The following is a 12,268-nucleotide window of genomic DNA, read 5'->3' as shown; positions in this document are numbered from 1 at the left end:
TTCAGAAAACAAATCGGTTTATAATTTTGATCAAAATATTTTCTCGTTTAAGCTCGAGTTTAGATATCATTGAATTCCATGAGTTTGAATTCTCAATCTTTAAGGTCAATCTCTAGGATTGAGTAATATCAGTCTTAAAAGCTGATTTTTAATCTTTAAGGAGATTATCCTTTCTGGGGATCTGATTCATTAGTCTTATCCAGCTAATTTGCACGGTGCCTCCCCATTGTACGAGATAAATCCTTCTCATGGTTAGGATAAATCTGACCACTTGGCGACCCTGTTTGATGCTGAGGTCCGTGGATTTCCTGCTGATTTTAGTGATGACTTTTCTAGATTTTTCGTCAACCTACAGCTGGTCTGAACGACAACTTCATGACCTAAATCAAGAAGCGCGTGTCTTTTTCGGAAGACTTTACTTCCTTTTAATGATGGAATTGATTCATCATGTAGATCCATCTCTTCTTTTCTTTCATCGGGTAAAACAGTTTAGTTTAGTTCAAAGCAAAAGTATTTTCAGTTATTTGTTACAGATATATGTGACATATGTTTAAAATAACTTGGTAAATTTTCCCACACTTGGCTTTTTATTTTTCTTTTTATCGTCCTCTATTCCATTTTAAATGAATTTTAACATTTTCGTTTGTTTCTCAATTTATGTCCTTTCCGAGGTAACAATAATTTCGGTGTTAAAACCTAGTTTTATCGTTCATAAATATGTATAAACATGATTTGAATTCATTTAATTAAAAATTTTGAAAAGTTTTACTAGAATTGGGTAGTCAGTATATAAGACTAGGGCTGTTCTTTTTTATCAGAGAGCACTAGATTCTAATACAACTACTGCTTTACTAGTATTTTTAATAGTAACCAAGTGTTTAATATAAAAATTTTAAAATCCGAAAGAATTTAACCCCTTCCCACACTTAAGATCTTGCAATGCCCTCATTTGCAAGAAATCAGTAACAATTTAAATTATTGAGGGTGATTAGTGTGAAAATGATTAAATTTTTACCAAAGTTTCCAAATATATTGGCGTTTGTTTGCTGAATGATAAATGGTGCACGTCATTTGTTCATTCCGTCTTGTTGTTATTTCACATACATTTTGCATCATTGTCGTCAAAATTACTTGCTTTTGCTGAACTTAATGCCAGTCTTTGAAAATGCGTTGTTTTACCCTGTTTTGTGCATAAAATAGAATACATACAATACAAATATAATCATACATGCAATTTGAAATGGAACTTTGGCATCCCACTTTCAAACTATAAGAAAAATATTAGTACACAATAATAATAAGAATATCAAACATTACATAAACGTAATAAAATGTTAAGTGTTTAAAATAAAAATAAAAATTACCAACTTATCTCTACTGATCAGGAGGTGGGTTAGGAGGATAATTAGGATAGGGATCCCAATTCATGTTCGCGTCCGGGTTCCATGGCTGATTATAGGTGAACTGGTATGCTGCGTCATAATCATATGAATCATAGGGTGGTCTCATTTCTGGCTGATGTGCGGGATAGTATGCGGGTCGGGTCGGATAATACATCTCGCCAGGCTGCAACTGGCTTATAATTTGGCGCTGATGATAATCCCATCGGCCATGCTCTCGTTGCCGGGAATGCTCGTAGTCATTCCGACGTTGCCATGCCTCGTACTGCATATGCCTATCATAGTTCGTCATGTATTCATCCTCCATACGAACGCCTAAATCAAGAGCAGTCTCCCGAACAACTCCTATAATGTTGTTCGCATCCTCCATCTCGTCATCCGAACCTCTTTCTACCTGTCGCTGAGGTCCCTCGTATCGATATACCCGACCACGTCTCATCAATAATACCCTTGCACCGTGATAAAGGTTTGAACTTATAGTTTCACCTCCGTCCTCTATTTCGTTCATCGGACCCCCTTGGTGCTTATCTACACCTAAATACTCTCCAATGAGAGTAATGAAAATACCACCACCTATAATACTCCCCGATTTCATCCCCGAAACTACATTAGCGAGATAATAACCAACACAATAGGGAATGTTAACGAAACTCCTCGGGTCTCTAATACACTTGAGGTAGAACAAATCGTTTACGGTCAATTTCTCCTTATTCCTACCCCTTTGTGTAATTGTGTTTGCTAAGAATCTATGAATCACCCGGAGTTCAGCTCTGTCTATATCTAAGTATGTATGATTTCCACTGGCGTGAAATTCATTAAAGTGGGACATACGCCTCCAGACAGCGTTAATATCAAATTCCCTATCTACCCTTTCTCCTTGGGCAATCAAGCTATTACAGTCGGGGCTCAAAAGTTTAGCAGGGGTGTAAATCTGTAAGGCCCTAGCTAAATCTATCATGGACATTCTGTACATGCGTCCACCTAGCAGAAATCTAATAAAGCTTCTATCATCTATCCTCCTAACATCACTGTTTAACTTAATAGTACTAAGTAATTCTATACACCATTCCCTATATATGGTTCTACGAATGGAAAATAGGCGCATCCAATCGTTAAACTGAGAATTACCATACCTTTGCACCAATAATTCCCGAATCGGTTCGGCAAGGTCAACTGTTTCCAAAGGTACCCAGTCAATTGCCCTTGGCATTTCAACAACCTTAAAGTAGAGAATGTGCATGTTCTTTTGATAATCTGGATACTCTATCCAACATCGATCAAATCTCAGATTTGGGTGTAACTGATCTTCATTAATGTCTAAGCTCAGAATCCTTTGATGTGGAGCGAATTGACGAAACTGATTCACGAATAATTGATCTTGATCGTGATAAGGAATATGTTGCTCCTCCTGTTCTTCTTCTTCTTGTTGCATATGTTGTTCTTGTTCATGAAACATTTCCGGTTCGGGCTCTGGTTGTCTGGACGATGATGCACCTGAACCTCCAGTATCGGCTTTCTGTAAAACACATTAAACACAAAAATTGTGCATCCAAATATGCATTAGTGTTAGCAAAATAATAACTTGAAACAATTATGATGACATGTTCAATTCATAACACATTTTATACACATTTTCTTAACAATAACAATTCTACATTTTTACATACGAAAATGTATACAATGTTTTATCACATCTAAACTCTTAAACATGTCAACAATAATCATTATAGCAATTAAACACTTGTTACATGGCATTCAAATCAAACTAGTGCTCATTTTCATATTTTTGTCAAGTCTACACTTTGTCAAATAAGCATATATGAAAAATGTACATCAAGTTCATAAGCATTTATCTCAAATAACATGCCAAAATAATCACTACTAGCAATGAAACAAGTTTCAAATGGCCTTTATATCAAATTATCCAAGTTCATGAATTTTTAGACTTAAAAAGTCCACTTTAATTCTCAAAAACATGTTTAGGCTCAAAGTTTGGATCAATTAACTACCTAAACATGTTACACTACTTAATTTAGCAACAATTCATGACAAAAATCGGCCATAACCTGTTTATATCAAAAAGCCCCAAATTGCTCAAGAACACAAACCCTAGATTCTTAAAAATTTGAAGTTTTTAGCTTCAATTCATGTTAAATAGCTTTTATCTAGGATATATATGCATAATATAACATCAATTTAGCTCTAATTACACCTAAATTTAACAAAATCAAAATATAAATTTTCTAGCTCAAGAACACAAAAATTCGAATTTAAAGAGATTAGGGGTGAAATCTTTACCTTTCTCCTGAAAGGGTTGAGACTACTGAATCTAGGCATGTTTGTTGTGAAGTTTTGCAAGAAATTTGGTGAAAAATGGCGGATTTTTGAGAGAGTTTGGGAGAGTTTTCGTGTATATGTGTGTGTTTGTGAAAGAAAGAGCAGAACTCGGCTGGATTTTGTTCCTGGCCAGTTTTTGGCCGCCATGCGACTCGCATGGTTTTACTCTTACCCCCATGCGAGTCGCATGGGGGTATTTTCCAGGATTTAATATTTTTTTTTTTTTTTTTTTTTTTTTTTTTTTATAAAACCTTATACTTTTAAAACATAGAATTAATAAAATTTTAAAAATTTTGTTTCTTTTTAAGACGAGGTCGTTTCGGGACGATGCCCTAGTCCGTCCCTCGACAAAATTTTAAAATTTGTCTTTCTGTAGCGATTGTTTTAAAAGCTTAGATTTTTGGATTTTTTAATTTTTTTTGGCATACTTTAAATCAAAAAGATTAAAAATAATGATAATAAAAGTTCTCGTCCCTCCCTCGGGTAAAGCAATTTCGGTTCAAAGACCTAGTCTTCAACTTACGACGAATTTTAAAAATCATATTCTTAACTTAATGAGATAAAGTAAATTTTTGTTTTTAAATTCACACAACTTAAATATAAAATTCAAAATTAATAATAAAAAAATCACACCAAACTTAAAATTTGAAATGCATAAAATTAAAAATTCATATTTTAAAAATTAAAAATTCACACCAAACTTAATTTAAAAATTCATATTATAAATTCACATCAAACTTATTTTAAAAATGTATATTATAAATTCACACCAAACTTATATTAATTTTTCAAATATTTTACAATTTTAAATATATTGTTTTTACAAAGTTTACATTATTAATTTAGGATTTAAATATTAATTTTAAAAACATGGTAAAAATAAAATTAAAAATCTTTTTGTCTTTTTATCCCACTTTAATCAATCAAATATTATCAAAAATATGCGCCCCTCTTTTCGGTAAAGTAATTTCGGTTCCAAGACCTAATTTAACTCATGACGAATTTTTGAAATATTTTGGGTTGATTGATTAAAGATATTTATACCTTAAGAATAAACGTTAAATTTCGCAGTGATGTAATAAATTTTTGAACGATATCAATAATTTCGGTCGCCAAACCTAATTTTATTTAATACCAATTTAATACTTTTTAGCGAACAAATTAGCGTTTATTATCAAAAGGTTAAAAATAAAAATAAAAATAAAAACTGTACAGACATACCTGTGAAATTGATTTCTTAGTTATATGATCTATTATATTCATAAGATAGTCGGTTTAATTGGTTTTCCATGGCTGCATAGGCGTAACCTCGAGCATTCATTGTCTTTTCTTCTAAACATATGAACGGTCCGTCTCTGCATAAAGTAACAAATTCGGTATTTGAATAGGTTTGATTATTTGAACATTTACCTCCATGTGACCATTTTCCGCATTTGTGACATCGTTCTAGGTGTCGTGCTCTTCTTTTCGCTGCGGATTTTGATTTTCCTTTACCAAATTGTAACTTATTATCTTCGCATCTGGATCCTTTTCTAACTCCGTCCATTCTTTCTCTGATTACTGATACTATTTCACTCGGGAGTATGTCATTATTACGTTTAGTGATCAAAGCGTGTAGCATTAGACCATGGTTTAGTTCACAGGCAGTCTTCATTTCGTAAAAACCTAAAAAAAATAAAAATTCAGAATGGGGGGAGAAGACTAGTTCTTTAGGGTCTGCTAGGGAAAGACCATACGTGTTCCATTTTCGAGAACTACACGAAAACAGACAATCTAATTCTAACAGAAATACATATTATCCTTTAAAGACTTGATTCTCCCCACACTTAGTTAGCTGTGGTGTCGAAATTGTGATTAACTTCGTTGTCGACTTCCATCGGACCATGTATGTAATGTTTAACTCTGTGACCATTAACTTTAAATTCAATCCCATTTGAATTTATTAATTCTATCGTTCCGTATGGGAAAACTCTTTTGACTATGAATGGTCCAGACCATCTTGATTTCAATTTTCCAGGAAATAGCTTGAATCGTGAATTGAAAAGAAGAACTCTGTCTCCTTCTTTAAATTCTTTTGAACTTCTGATTCTTTTATCATGCCATTTCTTCGTTCTTTCTTTATAGATTAACGAATTTTCGTATGCTTCATGTCTTAATTCTTCTAATTCGTTTAGTTGACTTAATCGTAGACGTCCGGCTTCATGTAAATCAAGATTACATGTCTTCAAAGCCCAAAATGCTTTGTGTTCAATTTCTACTGGAAGATGACATGCTTTTCCATACACAAGTCTAAAAGGTGTGGTTCCAATTGGAGTTTTGTAGGCTGTTCTAAAAGCCCAGAGTGCATCCTCCAATTTAATGGACCATTCCTTCGGATTTGATCCTACGGTTTTCTCTAGAATACGTTTTAAAGCTCGGTTTGTATTTTCAACTTGTCCACTTGTTTGTGGATGATATGCGGTGGAGATTTTATGAGTTACTCCATATCTTTTAAGAACTTTCTCAAGTTGATTATTACAGAAATGAGTACCCCGATCACTTATTAAAGCTTTCGGTGTTCCAAACCTTGCAAAAAGACGTTTTAAAAAGTTGACTACAACTCGTGCATCGTTAGTTGGGAGAGCTTGTGCTTCCGCCCATTTAGATACATAATCAATGGCTACGAGTATATATAAATTATTATGAGATTTTGGAAATGGACCCATAAAGTCAATACCCCAAATGTCAAATACTTCACATACTTGGATGACATTTTGTGGCATTTCATCACGTTGACTTATTTTTCCGGCCCTTTGACATGCATCACAGGATTTGCAAAGAAGGTGTGCGTCTTTGTAAATTGTAGGCCAATAGAATCCAGCTTCATAAACTTTTCTTGCTGTTAGTTGAGGCCCATAATGCCCTCCTGTTGGTCCTGTGTGACAATGGTTTAAAATTTTACTAGCTTCATCTCCAAATACGCATCGGCGTATTATTCCATCGGGACAACTTTTAAACAGATGTGGATCTTCCCAGAAATAGTGTTTTATATCACTGAAGAATTTCTTTCGTCTTTGGTACGATAATCCTTTTTCAAGGAATCCACATACTAAATAATTTGCATAGTCTGCAAACCATGGGATTTCTTTATAATCTATCTTCAATAGATATTCATCAGGAAAGTTGTCTTGTATGGCTGATTCATTCAGAACTTCTAATTCGGGATTTTCAAGACGAGAAAGATGATCAGCGGCGAGATTTTCTGCTCCTTTTTTATCTCGGATTTCAATATCAAACTCTTGTAAGAGTAAGATCCAACGGATTAATCTTGGTTTAGCATCTTGTTTTGAAAATAGGTATCTAAGAGCAGAATGGTCGGTATAGACCACCGTTTTTGCTAGAACTAGATATGATCGAAATTTGTCAAAAGCAAAGACAATAGCAAGGAGTTCTTTTTCAGTAGTTGTATAGTTCGTTTGTGCTCCTTGTAATGTCTTACTAGCATAATATATAGGTTGAAATCGTTTTTCAATCCTTTGTCCTAAAACGGCTCCCATTGCAAAATCACTTGCATCGCACATTAGTTCAAATGGTAGATTCCAATTTGGTGTTATCATGATCGGTGCATTAGTGAGTTTTTCTTTAAGAATATTAAAAGATTTAATACATTCATCTGAAAAGATGAATGGCGCATCCTTTTCTAGGAGTTTATTCATAGGAGTGGCAATTTTAGAAAAATCTTTTATAAAACGTCGGTAAAAACCGGCATGCCCTAGAAAACTCCTAATTCCTCTAACATTGGTGGGATGTGGAAGTTTAGCAATTACATCTACTTTAGCTCTATCCACTTCAATTCCTTCTTTTGAAATTTTATGTCCAAGAACGATGCCTTCTTTAACCATGAAATGGCATTTCTCCCAATTAAGTACTAGATTTGATTTTTCGCATCTAATTAGCATTCGTTCCAGATTAACTAGACATGATTTAAATGTATCACCGAAGACTGAAAAGTCATCCATGAATACTTCCATGCATTCTTCTATCATGTCGTGAAAAATCGCCATCATACACCTTTGAAAGGTTGCAGGGGCGTTACAAAGTCCAAATGGCATGCGTTTGTAAGCAAAAGTACCATAAGGGCACGTGAATGTGGTTTTCTCTTGGTCCTCGGGTGCTATTGGAATTTGAAAATATCCGGAAAATCCATCTAGAAAACAATAGTAACTATTTCCGGCTAATCTTTCCAACATTTGATCTATGAAAGGTAAGGGAAAGTGATCTTTTCTGGTGGCGTCATTTAATTTTCTATAATCAATACATACACGCCATCCTGTTACAGTCCTAGTAGGAATAAGCTCATTTTTCTCATTTGTAATGACAGTCATGCCACCCTTCTTAGGCACGCATTGAACTGGGCTTACCCATGGACTATCAGAAATTGGATATATCAAACCTGCATCTAGCAGTTTAATAATCTCTTTCTTAACTACATCTTGCATATTAGGATTTAGTCTTCGTTGGCGTTGCACATACGTTTTATGACCTTCTTCCATAAGGATTTTATGTGTGCAATACGAAGGACTTATTCCTTTAATATCATGAATCTTCCATGCAATGGCTGGTTTATGAGCTTTCAACACAGAAATGAGTTGTGATTTTTCATTTTCAGTAAGAGAAGACGATATTATTACAGGTAATTCAGATTCACCATGTAAATAAGCGTATTCCAAATGGTTTGGAAGTGGCTTTAACTCTAATTTCGGAGGTTCTTCTATCGATGATTTATATCGATATCTGTCTTCTTCTTTTAGCATTTGAATTTCTTCTGTTGTTGGTTCATATCCATTAGCTATAATAACAACAACAACAACAGTACCCAATACCACTTGAGTGGTGTATGGGGGAGGTGAGATGTAGACAATCCTTCCCTTATCCGAGAATAAAAACAAGTCATTTCTCCACCCAGAAAAGTAGAGAAAGTCATCCCTCTCTTTATTCGGCGGATAAAGAGATTGCTTCCGAGTGGACCTCCGGCCTTTTTTTTTTTTTTTTTTATATCCATTAGCTATAAGTGTAGCTAACATTTCAGCTTCATCAATTGGTTCATTTCCTTCTCCTAAAGAACATTCTCCTGTTCCTTGTAATTCTGGAAATTCTTCTAATAATTCTGCATGTGCATCTATAGTTTGAATATAATAACATGTATCATCTGCAGATTGTGGCTGTTGCATGGCTCTATCAACTGAAAAGGTAACACTCTCATCCTCTATACTTAGGGTCAGTTTCTTACCGAACACGTCTATCATTGCTTTAGCCGTGTTTAAGAATGGTCTTCCTAATATGAGAGGAACTTGAGAATCTTCTTCCATGTCCAAAACAACAAAATCTACTGGAAATACTAAAGTACCAACTTTAACTAGCATGTTCTCCATTATCCCTCTAGGATATTTTATTGATCTATCGGCTAGTTGTATGCTTATTCTGGTTGGTTTCAATTCTCCAAGGTCTAGTTTAGCGTATAGTGAATACGGCATTAGATTTATACTAGCACCTAAGTCTGCCAATGCTTCTATTGAACTAAGACTACCCAGAAAACATGGAATTGTGAAACTTCCTGGATCAGATAGTTTTTCTGGTATCTTATTCAACAGCACTGCTGAACAATTAGCATTCATAGTAACAGCCGAGAGTTCTTCCATTTTCTTTCTATTCGTGATTAGATCTTTCAAGAATTTAGCATATCTTGGCATTCCTGAAATCACATCAATGAAAGGAAGATTTACATTTATCTGTTTAAACATATCCAAGAATTTGGATTGCTCGGCTTCAAGTTTTTCTTTCTTCATTTTACTCGGGTAAGGAAGTGGTGGTTGGTATGGTTTAACATAAGGTTTATCCTTAACTGTGTTATCTTCATTATCCTTTTCAACTACCGGTTCTTTTTCCTTATCTTGATCAGGTTGTGGTTCTTGTGGAGTAGGAATAGTTTCATCAGAAGTTACAGGTATTTCAGGTGGTTTAAGTGTTGTACCACTTCTTGTGGTAATAGCTTTAGCTGTTTCATTCCGGGGGTTAGCATTTGTATCACTAGGTAAACTTCCCGGTTTTCTTTCACCTATTAACCTTGCTAGGTTACTTACTTCTTGTTCCAGATTTTGAATAGAAGCTTGTTGATTTCTAAATGCTTGAGCATTTTGTTCATTTGTTTGTTTTTGAGATGTGAAAAACTGCGTTTGAGTTTCAACTAGCTTCGTCATCATATCTTCTAAATTTGGCTTTTTATCATCGGTTTGTTGTGGTGGTTTATTTTGAAAATTCGGTCTTTGCTGATTGTAAGTATTATTGGATAATTGTTGATTGCTAGGACCTTGTTGGTTGTTGTATGGAATATTTCGGTTATAATTCTGGTTTTGATTGTAAATCGGTCTTGGCGGTTGATAATTATTCTGATAATTATTTCCAGGCCTTTGGTTTATGTATGAAATATTCTCTCTTTGTTCCATTGTTAATTCAATACTGAGACAATCTTTTGTCAAATGTGGTCCTCCACACTGCTCACAACTAATTCGTATAGCATGAATATCTTTAGTCATCTTTTCCATTCGTCTCTCGAAAGCATCTATCTTTGCTGAAATGGAATCTAAGTCATGGCTAGAATCGGCTCTAGCTGCTTTAGATGATCTAATGATGTCTTTTTCTTGGTGCCACTCATGTGAGTGGGAAGCAGTGTTATCAATAATTTTGTAAGCATCAGTTTCGGTTTTCTTCATAATAGAACCACCAGCTGCTATATCTATGTCTTTTCTTGTAGTGATGTCGCATCCTCGGTAAAATATTTGTACTATTTGACAGGTGTCTAAACCATGTTGCGGACATCCTCTTAGTAACTTTCCATATCTTGTCCACGCCTCATATAGAGTTTCATTTGGCTTCTGTGTGAATGTAACAATTTCTGCTTGAAGTCTTACGGCTTTAGATGCAGGAAAGAATTGTTTAAGAAATTTATCAATTAAAACGTCCCATGTATCGATCGCCCCTTCAGGTAACGATTCCAACCAATCTTTGGCTTCTCCCTTTAAAGTCCAGGGAAATAACATGAGATATATCTGTTCATCCTCCACTTCTCGGATTTTAAATAGTGTGCAGATCCTATTAAAGGTACGTAGATGTTCATTTGGATCTTCCTTCGGCGCACCATTAAATTGGCATTGATTAGTCACCATGTGTAGAATTTGTCCTTTGATTTCATAATCTGGCGCATTAATGTCTGGATGAGTAATTGCGTGACCTTGGCCAGTGCGTTTAGCTCTCATTCGGTCTTCCATACTTAAAGGTTCCAGATTCTCCATAATTGAATTTGTTGACTCGGTATCACTAGATGATTCTGATTTAATAGTTCGTTCCTCAACAATCTCTGTTTGAATGATTGGTGGTTCCGGAGGAAAGTTTAATGGTTCAGGATCTATGAACCGTTCCTGAATATTTTCTGGATTCTCAATTGTGAGGTCGGGTTCAAAAAATGGATTATCGGAAATTTGAACTGAAGTACTTGGTCGACTGGATGACGATTCTAAAGAAAAATCAACGGCGGTTATATTTGTTAAACGATGTCTTGATCGAGTTACAGGTGGTGAACGTACAAAAGGTGATGAACGTCTTGCTCGGTGCATTCACTGAATATCCTATTAGTTTTAAAAAGGAAAGAAAAATTATAATAAGTTATCCAATCAATAGACTTTTCTGATTTTGCCCACGTTTCGAATAGCCAAAAGATGCAGCAGAGGGGCAGGATTCGTTTGGTCTCAATATAATTGAGGACTGTTTGGCTCCAATAACCCGGTCCACGTACAAATCCAACTATTACTACGAACCAGAAAATTTTGATGTCTATTAATTTAACCACTCAAAATAAATTTTCGTAATTTTAAGAAATTTAGATAAGAAGTAAAATAAAATTCTAAGTCCTAAAAACTAGAATGGCGAGAAATAAGAAAGACAAAGAGTTCGTCGCAAAAGGTCGAAAAAGAAAAATGGTTGAAAAATAAAAGGTGACGGAAAAATAAAAGAAACTTATAAAAACTTAAAAATACTTAACTAATTTAACCTTATTACTACAACTAACTTAAAATTATAATCGCAAATTGAGATTACTAATTGGAATGATAATTGATACATAGTAAAAGGTCTAAAAATATTAAAGCTTACAGGTAAAAACTAAATCCCAAATGGAAATAACTTAAAAAGAAACTAAAACTTAAAAAGGCGTCGCAAAATTCTAAAGCACCTAAATCTTAGTCTAAAGAAAAAGCACTTGAAGAATTCTACGGCAAAGCCTAAAAATATAGGAGTAAAAATAACTATAGCAAAAACTAAGTTTAAAATTAAATATGAGCTAAAAATATAAATATTACGCTACAACGATTAAAAAGGTACAAAATATAAAAATATACAAAAAGTTGTAAAAAGTACAATTTTTATAAAAATATTATTTTTATATTATTTATTTAATAAAACTACTTAATTTTATAATTTTAATAAAACTTATTTAAACT

The sequence above is a fragment of the Rutidosis leptorrhynchoides genome, chromosome 8, assembly GCF_046630445.1.
Source record: "Rutidosis leptorrhynchoides isolate AG116_Rl617_1_P2 chromosome 8, CSIRO_AGI_Rlap_v1, whole genome shotgun sequence".
Taxonomy (NCBI): Eukaryota; Viridiplantae; Streptophyta; class Magnoliopsida; order Asterales; family Asteraceae; genus Rutidosis; species Rutidosis leptorrhynchoides.
This window is presented reverse-complemented; position numbering follows the sequence as displayed.